The following is a 12,313-nucleotide window of genomic DNA, read 5'->3' as shown; positions in this document are numbered from 1 at the left end:
GGGGGAGGGGGAAAAGAGGTGGTGGTGATGGAGGAGGGCACTTATGGGGAAGAGCACTGGGTGTTACATGCAGTCAAATGCTCTACCCCTGAGCTATGCCCCCTGGGTGTTACATGGATACCAATTTGACAATAAACTATTTAAAAAAAAAAGAAAGGAATGTTATCATATAATTAATTACCTTAAGCTGGGTAAGCAAAACATACCATTTACATGTTTTTCCCCCTGATGCCTAGAAGTGTCCAGAACACAATGACTGCTCAATACTTCTTAGAGGGAAGTTAAACAAAAGAACTGATTGTTTTGGCAGTTTATAGACCTATAATGAGACATTCAGATAGTTTCTCTTAGGCACATGTTTAGTTTTCTACTGATAACTCCTTATAGAGAAAGGGACCTTTTTTTCTATGTTTTTCTTAGGCTGACAATGATCACTCTAGCTTTGAGCAAATTAACTCTCTTTGGCAGTCAGTATACATGTATGTGTGCTCATGTGCATGTCTCCATAGTATAATCAGTTGTCTTGAGTTGTTCTCCTATGATAGAAACTGCCTAAATTGGCTAATTATTTTTTAAAAGTATCTAATCAAGGGCGCCTGGGTGGCTTAGTTGGTTAAGTGTCCGGCTTCGGCTCAGGTCATGATCTCACAGTTCCTGGGTTCGAGCCCCGGGTCAGGCTCTGTGCAGGCAGCTGGCTCAGTGCCTGGAGCCTGCTTCAGAGTCTGTGTCTCCCTCTCTCTCTGACCCACCCCTGCTCGCACTGTCTCTCTCTCTCTCTCTGTCTCTCAAAAATAAATAAAAAACATTAAAAAAATTTTAATAACGTATCTATCACATAAATGTATTGTGAAAATAAACTGAAAACTATATCACAAGTACTGGTAAGAAATACATCATTGCTCAAATAATGATTTTCAAAATAATTTCCCCTCAAAAAATAGAGGAATGGCTGCAAAATTGTTCCATTTTGTGTATTCTTTTGTTCCAAGACTGTTCCCAAACATAAAGCATTTATTATGACAGATGTTTTCTCCAATAATTTTAAAGTTTAAAAAAATGAAAAGATTACATAACTATAGGTAGATTACTCATGTTAGGCTGCTCCCCCCAATGTACATCTTTAAAATGCAATTACTTTCAATACTTATATGTGACATGAACGAACAGATTTTCTAAAACTTTAGTTAAGCTGCACCTGGTGGCTCAGTTGGTTAAGTATCTGACTTCGGCTCAAGTCATGATCTCACAGTTCGTGAATTTGAGTCGCACGTCAGGCTCTCTACTGACAGCTCAGAGCCTGAAGCTCTCTTCAGATTCTGTCTCCCTCTCTTTCTCTGTCCCTCCCCTGCTTTCATGCTCCCTCTCTCCTTCAAAATAAATAAACATTGGGGTGCCTGGGTGGCTCGGTTACATGTCCAACTTTGGCTCAGGTCATGATCTCATGTTTGTGGGTTCAAGCCCCGCGGGTTCAAGCCCCGCATCAGGCTCTGTGCTGACATCTATGTCAGAGCCTGGAGCCTGTCTTAGGATTCTGTATCTCCCTCTCTCTCTTACCCTCCTCTGCTCACTCGTTCTCTCTCTGTCTCTCAAAAATAAATAAAAAACATTAAAAAATCAAAATAAATAAACATTAAAATTTTTTTAAAAACAAAAATAAACTTCACTTAAAAAAAGCAGATCGCAGAGAAAGATGTTACTGAATTCTAGCTATTACATTTTGATATTTAAATTCCAGGTGAGAATGAAGCAAATAGGAATATGTAAATTTTAATTTACCTATCAGAACTGTATTTTCCAAAAATGTTTTGCTTTATATTAGACAAAAGTTACTCAGAAAATCTTAGGTCTTTCTCAAACAAAAATAATTGTATTTCAAAAGCCAGAAGTTTCAATAACTTCCAGATTAAGAAATGAAGTCCTGGTTAATTTGAAAAGATGGTTGGAAAACTTTTATTTTATTATATAACTAGCATAAAAGGAAACTTCTGAACCACCACCAAGTTCTGATTTTCTACTTTCAAGTTGAGGTCGCATTCCTCTCCCTTGTCTGTCTTGGACTATCCTCTTCAAGTAAGCATACATCTGGTTTAAATTCCTACCAGATGTGATAAATCAATGCATAACAGATAATAAATTTATATTCCTATAGGCTTTGGCTTCTATTCTCTTAGCTTTTGCAAGTCTGATGACTTTTCCATCTTAGCTTATCTGTGTTATAGTAATAAGAGAAGGCCCAAAACACAGAATGTACTTTAGGACCAATAACTTGTCTCCAAAGGCAATCAGCAGGAAACTTGAAATGATCAATCCTATATCTTTATGAGCTTTGAAAAACTGAGGCCAACATTTCATGACTTCTCATGCTATAGTCCTTTCTATCCAATTATGTTTAGTAATTGGGGATTATTACCAAAGTATAATGGATATTCATTATTTGGATTATTCATATATTTATTCTTTTATTTCAGTACAAATATTTAAAAATCCTACCACCATTATTATGAGTTAAAGCCGTGTCACCAATTATGAGAAGGCAGTTTAGAACAGTGGTTAAGGATGTGGATTTGCCCAACCTATTACTTGAGGTGACTTAGGCAAGTACTGAAATGCTTTAAGACTATATTTTCTAATCCATAAAATGGTAATAATTATGGTAACTTCTTCATAATGTTGGTACAAAATTAAATGACATGATGCTTCTAAAATACTTAGCACAGTACCTGACACATACAGAGTTTATGACGTTGGCTAGTAGCACAGTTGTGAACTTACCTACAACTCTTCTCGTTTTCAGGATTAAAGCTAATATTGCCAAGACTGGAGTCCTATGAGAGGTGCTGTTCCATAGTCTGTAATTAATAATGGGCCTCAAGGAAGAATTATTCCTATTGACTTTGTCTTGTTGGCCTCATTATATTTGGTATATGTATGTGTACCCTACTAGATGCTAGGTTCTTTGAGGATAGGGTCTATATCTCATTATGTCTTTGAATTACTGAGTCTGGTTAATTATTGACTCTTGCTAAGGGACTGCATAAATGAATATGCATGCAAGTACACCTAAAACATTAATTTTACACTTATTTATGTGGCTTTAAGTAATCATAAAGAGTAATTTCTTTTAACTCCCTTGGGTCTATAATGCAATATAGATATTACAGCTACAAATAAAAGGACAGTTAAAATTATATACTGTATTGTTCTTTGTTTATATTTCAAAGATGAGATCTAGTTTAGGCATTTTGTATTTGTGATATCTATTGAAATTTTATTTATTTATTTATTCATTCATTCATTTTAGAGAGAGAGAGCACTAGCAGGGAAGAGGAAGTAGAGGGAGAAACTGAATTTAAGCAGGCTCCATGCTTAGTGCTCAGTGCACATCCCATGATTCTGGGATCATGATCTGAGCTGAAATCAAGAGTCAAACATTCAATTGAGTGGGCCACCAAGGTACCCCATTGTAACATCTATTAAACCTCCAAGTAGAGAGGCTGAACAGGAAGTTGGATGTAAGTTTGGAGAGGTCCTTTCCAGAAACTTATAGAAGTCCACAAGTTTGGAGAAAATTGAGAGTAGTCAACATATGAGTAGTACTTAGAACCACATTACTGAATAGGATCCCCCAGAGAGAGGATATAAATTAAGAGAGGAAAAAAGTCCTAAGACTAAACCCTGGGACATTCTAAAACTTAAGAGTTTGGGGTGATGATGAAAAGCTACAATAGAGACTGAGCTGGAGAGGGTTGGAGGGTCAAAGAAATTAGGAGAACCAAGAGAAAGCCAATTATCACATGTTCAGCTCTCACTGTCTGTGGCTCTTGCTCACATCCATCTTGGGAGCTTGTTGCAAATTCAATGTACTATTTGGATCCATCTCCAGTTTTCCAAACGAACTTTCTCAGTTTTTCACAACCCTCATTCAATAATCTGTTCTATATATGTCTTCAGCCAGGTCCACCTGAAACTTTAAGATCCAGAGGCAAGGTCAGGGGCGTCCTTTTGCTGGTCTCAGCTAATACAAGCCATGTTATACCTCACCCTTATTCCTCACCTCACTTGTCATCCTCTCTTCTGGAGAAGGAAAGATAGCTACCTTGATGATTTGACTTCATGAAGACCCACTGATTCAGCTTTTAGGTGGATGTGTTGTACCCCCTTAAACTTGTCTTATGCCCCTCTTTCTTGGACTTCCTCCTTGCCTGTGATTTCTATTCTTGCTCCAGCTCTGGGCATTTGGCCACTTAGGACAAATAACCTATTTTTTCAGCCAGTCCCTGAGTCCCTCTATCTCTGCACAACCCCACTCCCACACTATCTCAACTGCAGTGGCTGGTGCTCTTGCTGTGACTCTTTTGGTCATCTGAGCCAATCTGAAGGAAGATCAAGTCTCTTGAACCCAGTCTAATACATTGCTCAAGTTTTTTTTTTTTTGCCATATTGTGATCTCAAATAGTCTAGAAAATAAAAATTCCCTGGGATAGATGTATATATATAAGATGGAAAAATCAAATATTTCATTCTCAACCTACAGTTTGTACTTGTTTCCAGCAATCACAAACTAAATCCTACTAGAAGTCTAATTAGCAAACAACACCTGGTATTTCCCCTCGAGACTGTGGGATATAAATGAGTAGCAGAACAGAATCCCAAGATAATTATATAGGTTCTAGAACTCTTTTAAAGGGTTGCTATTTGAGGGTCCTGTAATCATTGGTTGGTACCTGTTTAGCCTAAATTCTTGCTAAGTAGAGTCAGGAATGTTTAGGGGAATGGAAATTGAGGTCTAGTAATAAAACATTCGAATTCCTGATTTCCAAGGCCATGACACAACTAGATCTCTAGAAACAAAGAATTTCCAAGTTCTAGTTTTTCTATTTTTTTTGGCTAATGATGCCTGATCTAGAACAACTTTTGTCTTTACCTCAGTTCTTCAGTTAATAGTAAGTACAAATGTGCAGAAATGTCACTCAGTTTTATCAGAGAAGTATACTTTTTATATGCAATTGCATCTACTGCTTTTATGATAAAACACAATGCTTATGTGCGGAACATGCAAACAATACAGAAATTAAAAAAAAATTTAGGAACTGAAAGTCCTCAAAAGTCCTCCTTTCCTTGAATATAATCCTTAAGTTTAGGGTATATTCTTTTGGATTTGTATTATGAAAATAGGATATATGATACATATTGCACATATTGCTGAGAAATGATAATATATTTTTGGTATCTTTCTATATTAGTACTTGTAGCTTTATCTCCTTCTTTTTAATAGTTATATGATATAGTACTGTATATAATACTAAAATTTATTTAGCCAAAAATGTGAATTATATTCAGGTTTTTATGAACACAAGCAATTAAAAATTAACATCCATGTATATATTTCTTTGCACACTTCTATGAGTACTTCTGTAAGATATATTTCTGGAACTGGATTTCTTAGGCTGAAAGGTATACACATTTAAATTTTTGCCCTCTTAGGAAGCTGTGTCATTTTTCATGCACATCATTAATGTATGTGATATCTGTGTTCATAAACACAGACCAACAATCAATATGATGATTGTGGGAATATGGGAAGTAGAAAATGATACCTATTCAAATTTCCATTTTCTAAATATTGTTGCAATGATTCAACTAAACACTACCTGTAAAATATACAAAGCAAATATTTTTAATGACTTCTTTTAAAAAATCATATTTATTTTCATTACTTAAGAACAAGGCATATGTGTGTGTATATATATTTATACACATTTATATATATGTTTAATATTTATATATTATATTTTTTCAAGAACTGAGGCCCATTTACAGATGAATAATGACTGGTGTTGAAAAATGAATGATGATGTGCCCTCATGCTACTTTCACTCTGGTGGGTGGGTTAGGGGGACATAATTGCACACAGCTAAACTAAGCAAGTGAATGGGAGAGCAAGATGCTAAATGTGGTTTGAGAACTAATCAAATTTCAAGTTCCATTTGGAATCTTAGGATTAATGTACATTAAACTTTTACTCTTGGTATGAAACATTACGGTGTTTTGACAGGACTCTTCAAAATCAACATCCAAGGGGCCCCTGGGTGGCTCAGTCTGTTGAACGTCCAACTCTTGAATCTGGCTCAGATCATGATCCTAGGGTTGTGAGATCCAGCCCTGTGTCAAGCTCTGTGCTGAGCAAGGAGCTTGCTTGAGATTCTCTACTCACCCACCCCCGCCTCTCTCCCCTCCTTGTGCTCTCTCCCTCTCTAAAATAAAAACAAAAAATTTTAATACCACAAAATCAAATCCAAATACAGTTCTACGTGAAAGTCCACCAGCAACAAACTTTCCTGTTGGTCATTATTTTGTAGGGGGGAGATAGCTGCAACAATATCACATGACATTTCTAACACGGGTTCTCCTGACCCAAGATGGTTTCTGGAGTATTCAGTTCCAGACATAGCAACCTCATTGCTTCTCTGTTGTTTTCTACTGAAGAGCTCTGAATTTTCCACATTTGTTGACAGAGATGGGTCTTCTGTACCATGAGTGGCATAGTGTTTACAGGTTACATTTGACATCTTCTTGTAATACATTTTCCATTCACTATGTGTCAAGCCCCCAGCTAAAGGCTGGGATAAGAATATGGCCAAGCCTAATTAAAGAGCAAGTCAGGAAATGAATAGGTTGGCAAATAGCTGAGAACTGGATCATGTGGAAGAAAGGACAGCTGTGTTTTAAGGTCAGGCCCACAGTCATCTTTTAGAGTTTAGGAAAGGGTCAAAGTAGGACAACTAATATAATAAAATCCGAGAGTGGAGACTGGAGGCTCTAAGGATATGTAAATATCAAGAAGTCAAGGAATTGCAAATACACTAAGAACATCAATACTGTCTTAGAACAAGAACTAATTAGGACAGAGGAGTAAGTGTAGGAGAGGGACACAACAGGGCGGGTTTGGTCACACATATATCCTTAAGGGGATACTATGACAAAAAGGGTCTTTTGCAGGGGTGCCGGGTGGCTCAGTCAGGTGAGCATCCAACTCTTGATTTCCGCTCAGGTAGTGATCTCATGGTTCATGGGATCAAGCCCTGTGTCGGGCTCAGTGCTGTAAGCAGAGCCTGCTTGTGATTCTCTCTCCCCCTCCCCCAGTTATGCTTTCCCTGTCTCTCAAAAATAGATCAATGCCAAGGCATAAATCTTGCAGTAAACATTTTAAAAGGAAAAAGCCTTACAAAGTTTATTTGAATGGAATAAACATTTTTCATACTAGAAAACTTATGCTTTTAAAAAAGGTTCTTTTACAACCACCTTTTTCCCATCTTCATATGTGACAGACTTCATAATTCTTAGGGAACAATAGTCAATTCTGACCTTATAAGCATGGTCTGTGAAATGTATTCATTTAAAAAATGATAAAACTTTTCTACAGACAGACTAAAATCCTTAGAAAATATCTCTTCCTGGATGTAACACATAAAACCTCATTATTCTGAGTTGACCAGAATAGTTTTCAGATTTACCTGAATTAAAACCTACTTTAGTATGTTATTCAATGTATATTTAAATGACTTGCTTCTGTAGAGTATAAAATGCTAATGACTCAGCAGATAAATACTGCAGGGGTTTCCAGATCTGATGAAGTCTAAAATGAAATAAAATTTTCTTTGTATGGGTGGGATTTGGCAGTTTTAAAAAATTCTTTACTAAAAACATTTCCAAGAAATGTGTCAGATAAGAGATGTCTTTACCCTCTGCTCTCTCACCCCACAAAAAACAATTCTAGAACTATGCTTGTTTTAAGTGGAAAAAATTAAAATGTCCACAAAGGCAGTTGGAGTAAGCTGTAACTTGCTTTAAATATTTTGCACTCTTCTACTGTACATCCCCGCAAGGATTTTCCAGCCTTCTCTTTCAGTGAAATCTCCATTTTAGCTCAGAGTTTCAACCTTAATTATCTATTCTATGCTAGTTTCCAGGATGATTCTTGGGGTTCCTATATCAATGCCAAGGCATAAATCTCTTCCCTTGCAGTAAACATGTTGAAAGGAAAAAAAACTTACACAGTTTATTTGAATGGAACAAATATTTTTCATACTAGAAAACTTGAGCCAGTAATTATTAAATCATACTTCAATTTATATTTGAAGCTGGATAGCACAACAAAACCTCCCATTTATATGCTCTATTATTCACTATAAAGAAACAGTTGGCTATTTGTGCTGCATCAGAATGAAAACTTTATTCATTCTTTTGACTTTTCAAACACATGCTAGTTCATTATTTTAATAAGATGCACTAACAGATGTTAGGCAGAATGTGGCCACATCTGGGACACATAAAATACATTCCAACTCTCCAAAGGAGGGAAATCGTAATATTGTTTAGTTCTCCCCAAAAGTCTAACTAGCCTATCTCATTTAATCTGTTTAACTCCTTCAAGTTGAACAGTTAAGGGTAGCACCAATTATCTTCGTTGTCTTGAGAGTACAGAAGGAACACTGAGCTAAAACGCCTAGTGAAGTGTCACAAGAAGAAATACGCTACACTGAAATACAAATAAAACTACGCTAAGGCCTGTGGCTAGAGCTATATTTTTTCAGCTGAAGAGGTTGTAAATCTTGAGTTGCTTGCTTCCTGAAGCCACCTTGAATTATAGGTCTCTTTAGGCCTTTCTACAATGTCCCTACTTAAGTTGACCCTTTCTAAGAAGGCACACCACATCCAAAAATAGCAAATAAAGATTTTGGTGGAAGATATATTTTGACAATGGTGTATGTATGTGTGTGTGTGTATACATAAATCCCAAGCTATTACTATCTTCTAAGCTAATTTTAATTATGTTTTGTTTCCTTAAAGCAAGTCTTCTAAGAAAACAAAAACAAGACCCACTGGTTTTCTGTCAATGGATCAGGTTAATATACTGTTACATTTAGCATCATCTCTAACTTCTTAAAAAGACCACACCAAGGATTGGAATAATACTAGTGTTGAGAGAAAGCTCCGGAGATGTTTGTTTATATGCTACTTACCCATTAGCAAGAAGAAAAATGCTGGAGCTATGTATGCAGCATAAAGTGGGAAGACACACATGGCATAAAGGAAAGATTCCTTGGACTTGAATGCAGGTGACCTAGCTCTAAGCCTCAGCTCTTCCACTTACGAGCTCAATATTTGAAAAAGCTAGTTAACCACAGAAGTCACATTTTCCTTGTCTGTAAAGTAGGAATAATAACTTGGAGGACTGATCTGAAAATTCAGTAAAATAATTAATATAAATGTGTTATATAAACTGTGTCACAAACATAGCTTATTATTGACAGGCTACTGGTGTTGTACAATCTTTCATTTCAGAAGAGCAGATAACCATTAGATATCTGGAGAGCAGCTAGAAAAGATTTCTACGTGGTATACATAGAATAGGCAAGCATAAATTTCCATTTAAAACACACTGCCTAAACAGAGAAAGACTCTGGAAGGACTAACTGCAATCTTTAAAAAAATTTCTTAAATGCTTTTTATTTATTTTTGAGAGAGAGAGAGCATGAGCAGGGGAGAGTCAGAGAGAGAGGGAGATACAGAATCCGAAGACAGGCTCAGGCTCTGAGCTAGCTGTCAGCACAGAGCCCGACAGGGGGCTTAAACCCACGAACTGTGAGATCATGACCTGAGCCGAAGTCAGAGGCTTTAACCGACTGAGCTACCCAGGTGCACCCCCCTTTTTTCTTAATGTTTTTTTTAACTGCAATCTTAATAGAAATTTCTGCTGTTAAGTGATAAAAGTAAGGCAAGCCAAGCTCATATGTACTGTGCTTTTTCATATGCACACTGGGATCAAAGATTCCCAGTCTTTCATTCTCTTAACCCCTGTTTATTGGGCATCTGATATATGTGCTAAGCATTGCACTGATCTCTATATGAACACTGATGGACAAGATTTCTGCTATCAAGGAACTTATGACCTGGTCACATTAATATCTTTATTCCAGAAACTTGGCAGTGTTGGCACATAGTAGATGCTCAATAAAAGTTGGCTGAGCTGAACTAATTTAATTTTATAGTATTACCATACCAGAAAGCTAGTAAAGCCATGAATTTTGTAATCAGACATGATTTTTGTAATCAATTCACCATGTGATTAACACGGTCTCAAGTTTTGAGGGAAAATAATCTTTTATTTTAAGTAAACTCTACTCCTAACATGGGGTTCAAACTGACAACCCCAATATCAAGAGTTGCATATGTACTGATGAGCTAACCAGATGCCCCAAAAAGAAATCTTTTTAACTATGGTTCATCTACCTATAGTATGATACTGGTATTATGCAGTGTTAATGTTTTCCTACTCAAAATATAATTATCACTTCCAATTAGTACATTTAACATGGAGCAGAGTATTATTAGAAAATGTTTGTAAGGATAATATCCCTTCTGGCAGGTCAAAAACAGCAAAAGGAATGTAGGTTGGATATGTCAAATTAGCTGACACTGATTTAATATACAATTAAAACGAAGGGGAAGGAAATGGAAAGTCCATTTATTTACATGATAGTCAACTCTTAACAAGCACAAGAGTTTACCTCTGAAAACATAACTTCCAGTGTTATGGAATAAAACTTCCTGGAGTTTTTCATAATATATAGGAGCTCACTGGTGGGGTCAGAATGGGTGACATTAGTATTATTTACCATATCCCTACTCTCACTTGGTTCAATGATTCAGTCTCTGCACATGGGGTAGGCTATGTAACTAGTTTGGGCCATTGAAATGAGATCAGTAATTTGCTTTTTTCCCAATCTAAGGCTGTGATTTTTTAGTCGTTTCCTCAGTTGCTGTGATCTTGGGGCTACAGCTATAAGATGGTGGACCCTTTGTCAATCTGGTTCCTGGAGTGACTCGAACAGAGTGAGTATGAGTCATATGAAGCATGAAGCATGAAATAAGCAATAAACTTTTTGTTGTGTTAAGGAATGGAGATTTTGTGAATTTTGTTACTATTCCATAACATAATCTTTCCCAATTAATTTAGTCAGGAAAGGACCATAGCACTCTTGGTGCCAAGTTTTTGAGTGAGAGATAAAATAGGTAATATGAGTTTCATTAATTTGTCAGTAGTGTATTTCATATTAAGGATGCTAGCCTGAGGTCTAGCTTTTTAATCACATTTAATCCAGATATCCCATAAGTTTTCCATTTTCCCACTAATTCTCCAGTGTATCTTTTTTTTTTCCAGTGTATCTTTTTTAAGTACTATATTTAACTTTCATCCATAAAGTTCCTGTGCTTTCTACAAATGATCACTTTCTGCAAATCAATTGAATTTCTTAATCTAACCACACATCATTATCTTCACAGGTGTAAGTGGAGCAAAAGGTTCTGAATTATGAACACTCTTAATTGAACTACACATGCAGTCTTCATGAAAAAAGAAGGGGATGGTTCTGCAACTGCATTGTGTCTAGAAAGGAGACTCTTCTCAGAAGGGAGAAGCAGAAGCATTCCCTGATTATAGTTCTTTCTTGATTTATGAAAAGGTGATGCTGCTGAAGAACCAGCAGAGGTTGAAAATATCAAGTTAAAAATCCATGTAATCCACCCAACCACTGAACATCATAGTTTAGCTTAGCCTACCTTAAACATGCTCAGAACACTTAACGTTAGCTACAGTTGGCAAAATCATCCAACAGAAAGCCCATTTTATAATAAGGTCTTGAATATCTCATGTACTTGAATATTGTACTGAAAGTGAAAAATAGAATGGTTGTATATGGGTACAAAGTGATTGTAAGTTTATCAGCTGTTAACCCTCCTGATCAAGTGGCTGACTGGAATTTGTGGCTCACTGTTGCTGCCCAGCATCACAAGAGTATCCTGCCACATACAGCTAGCCCAGGAAATGATCAAAATTCAAAATCTGAATTATGGTTTCTGCTGAATAGTAACACTTTCAACCACTGTTGAAGTTGAAAAGTCATGTGTAGAGTTGTAATTTGGAGATAGTATTTTTATTTTTTTGACCTCGAAGGGCTTTGTAGTCCAATAATCGTCATTTTTCCCCTTTTAAGTGGGCTCCACACTTAACATGGGGCTCGAACTCACAGCCCCAAGATCAAGAGTTGCATGCTCTACCACCTGAACAAGCAGACTCCCAAGAATTGTCATTTCTTATTTAAATCTAAGAATAGCAGGTGAAAGTTTTCAAGTCACTGAAAAAGAGTAATGCCTTGCTCTTGTCTCCCTCGTTTACTTTAATGGATTGCTAAATAGGATACATAATGGCTTGTCTTTACTAATTTGGTACTGTCCTCTTTCTACCCATCCA

Source organism: Suricata suricatta, chromosome 3 (genome assembly GCF_006229205.1).
Source record: "Suricata suricatta isolate VVHF042 chromosome 3, meerkat_22Aug2017_6uvM2_HiC, whole genome shotgun sequence".
NCBI lineage: Eukaryota > Metazoa > Chordata > Mammalia > Carnivora > Herpestidae > Suricata > Suricata suricatta.
The sequence above is the reverse complement of the archived record's forward strand: the minus strand, read 5'-3'. Positions refer to the sequence as shown.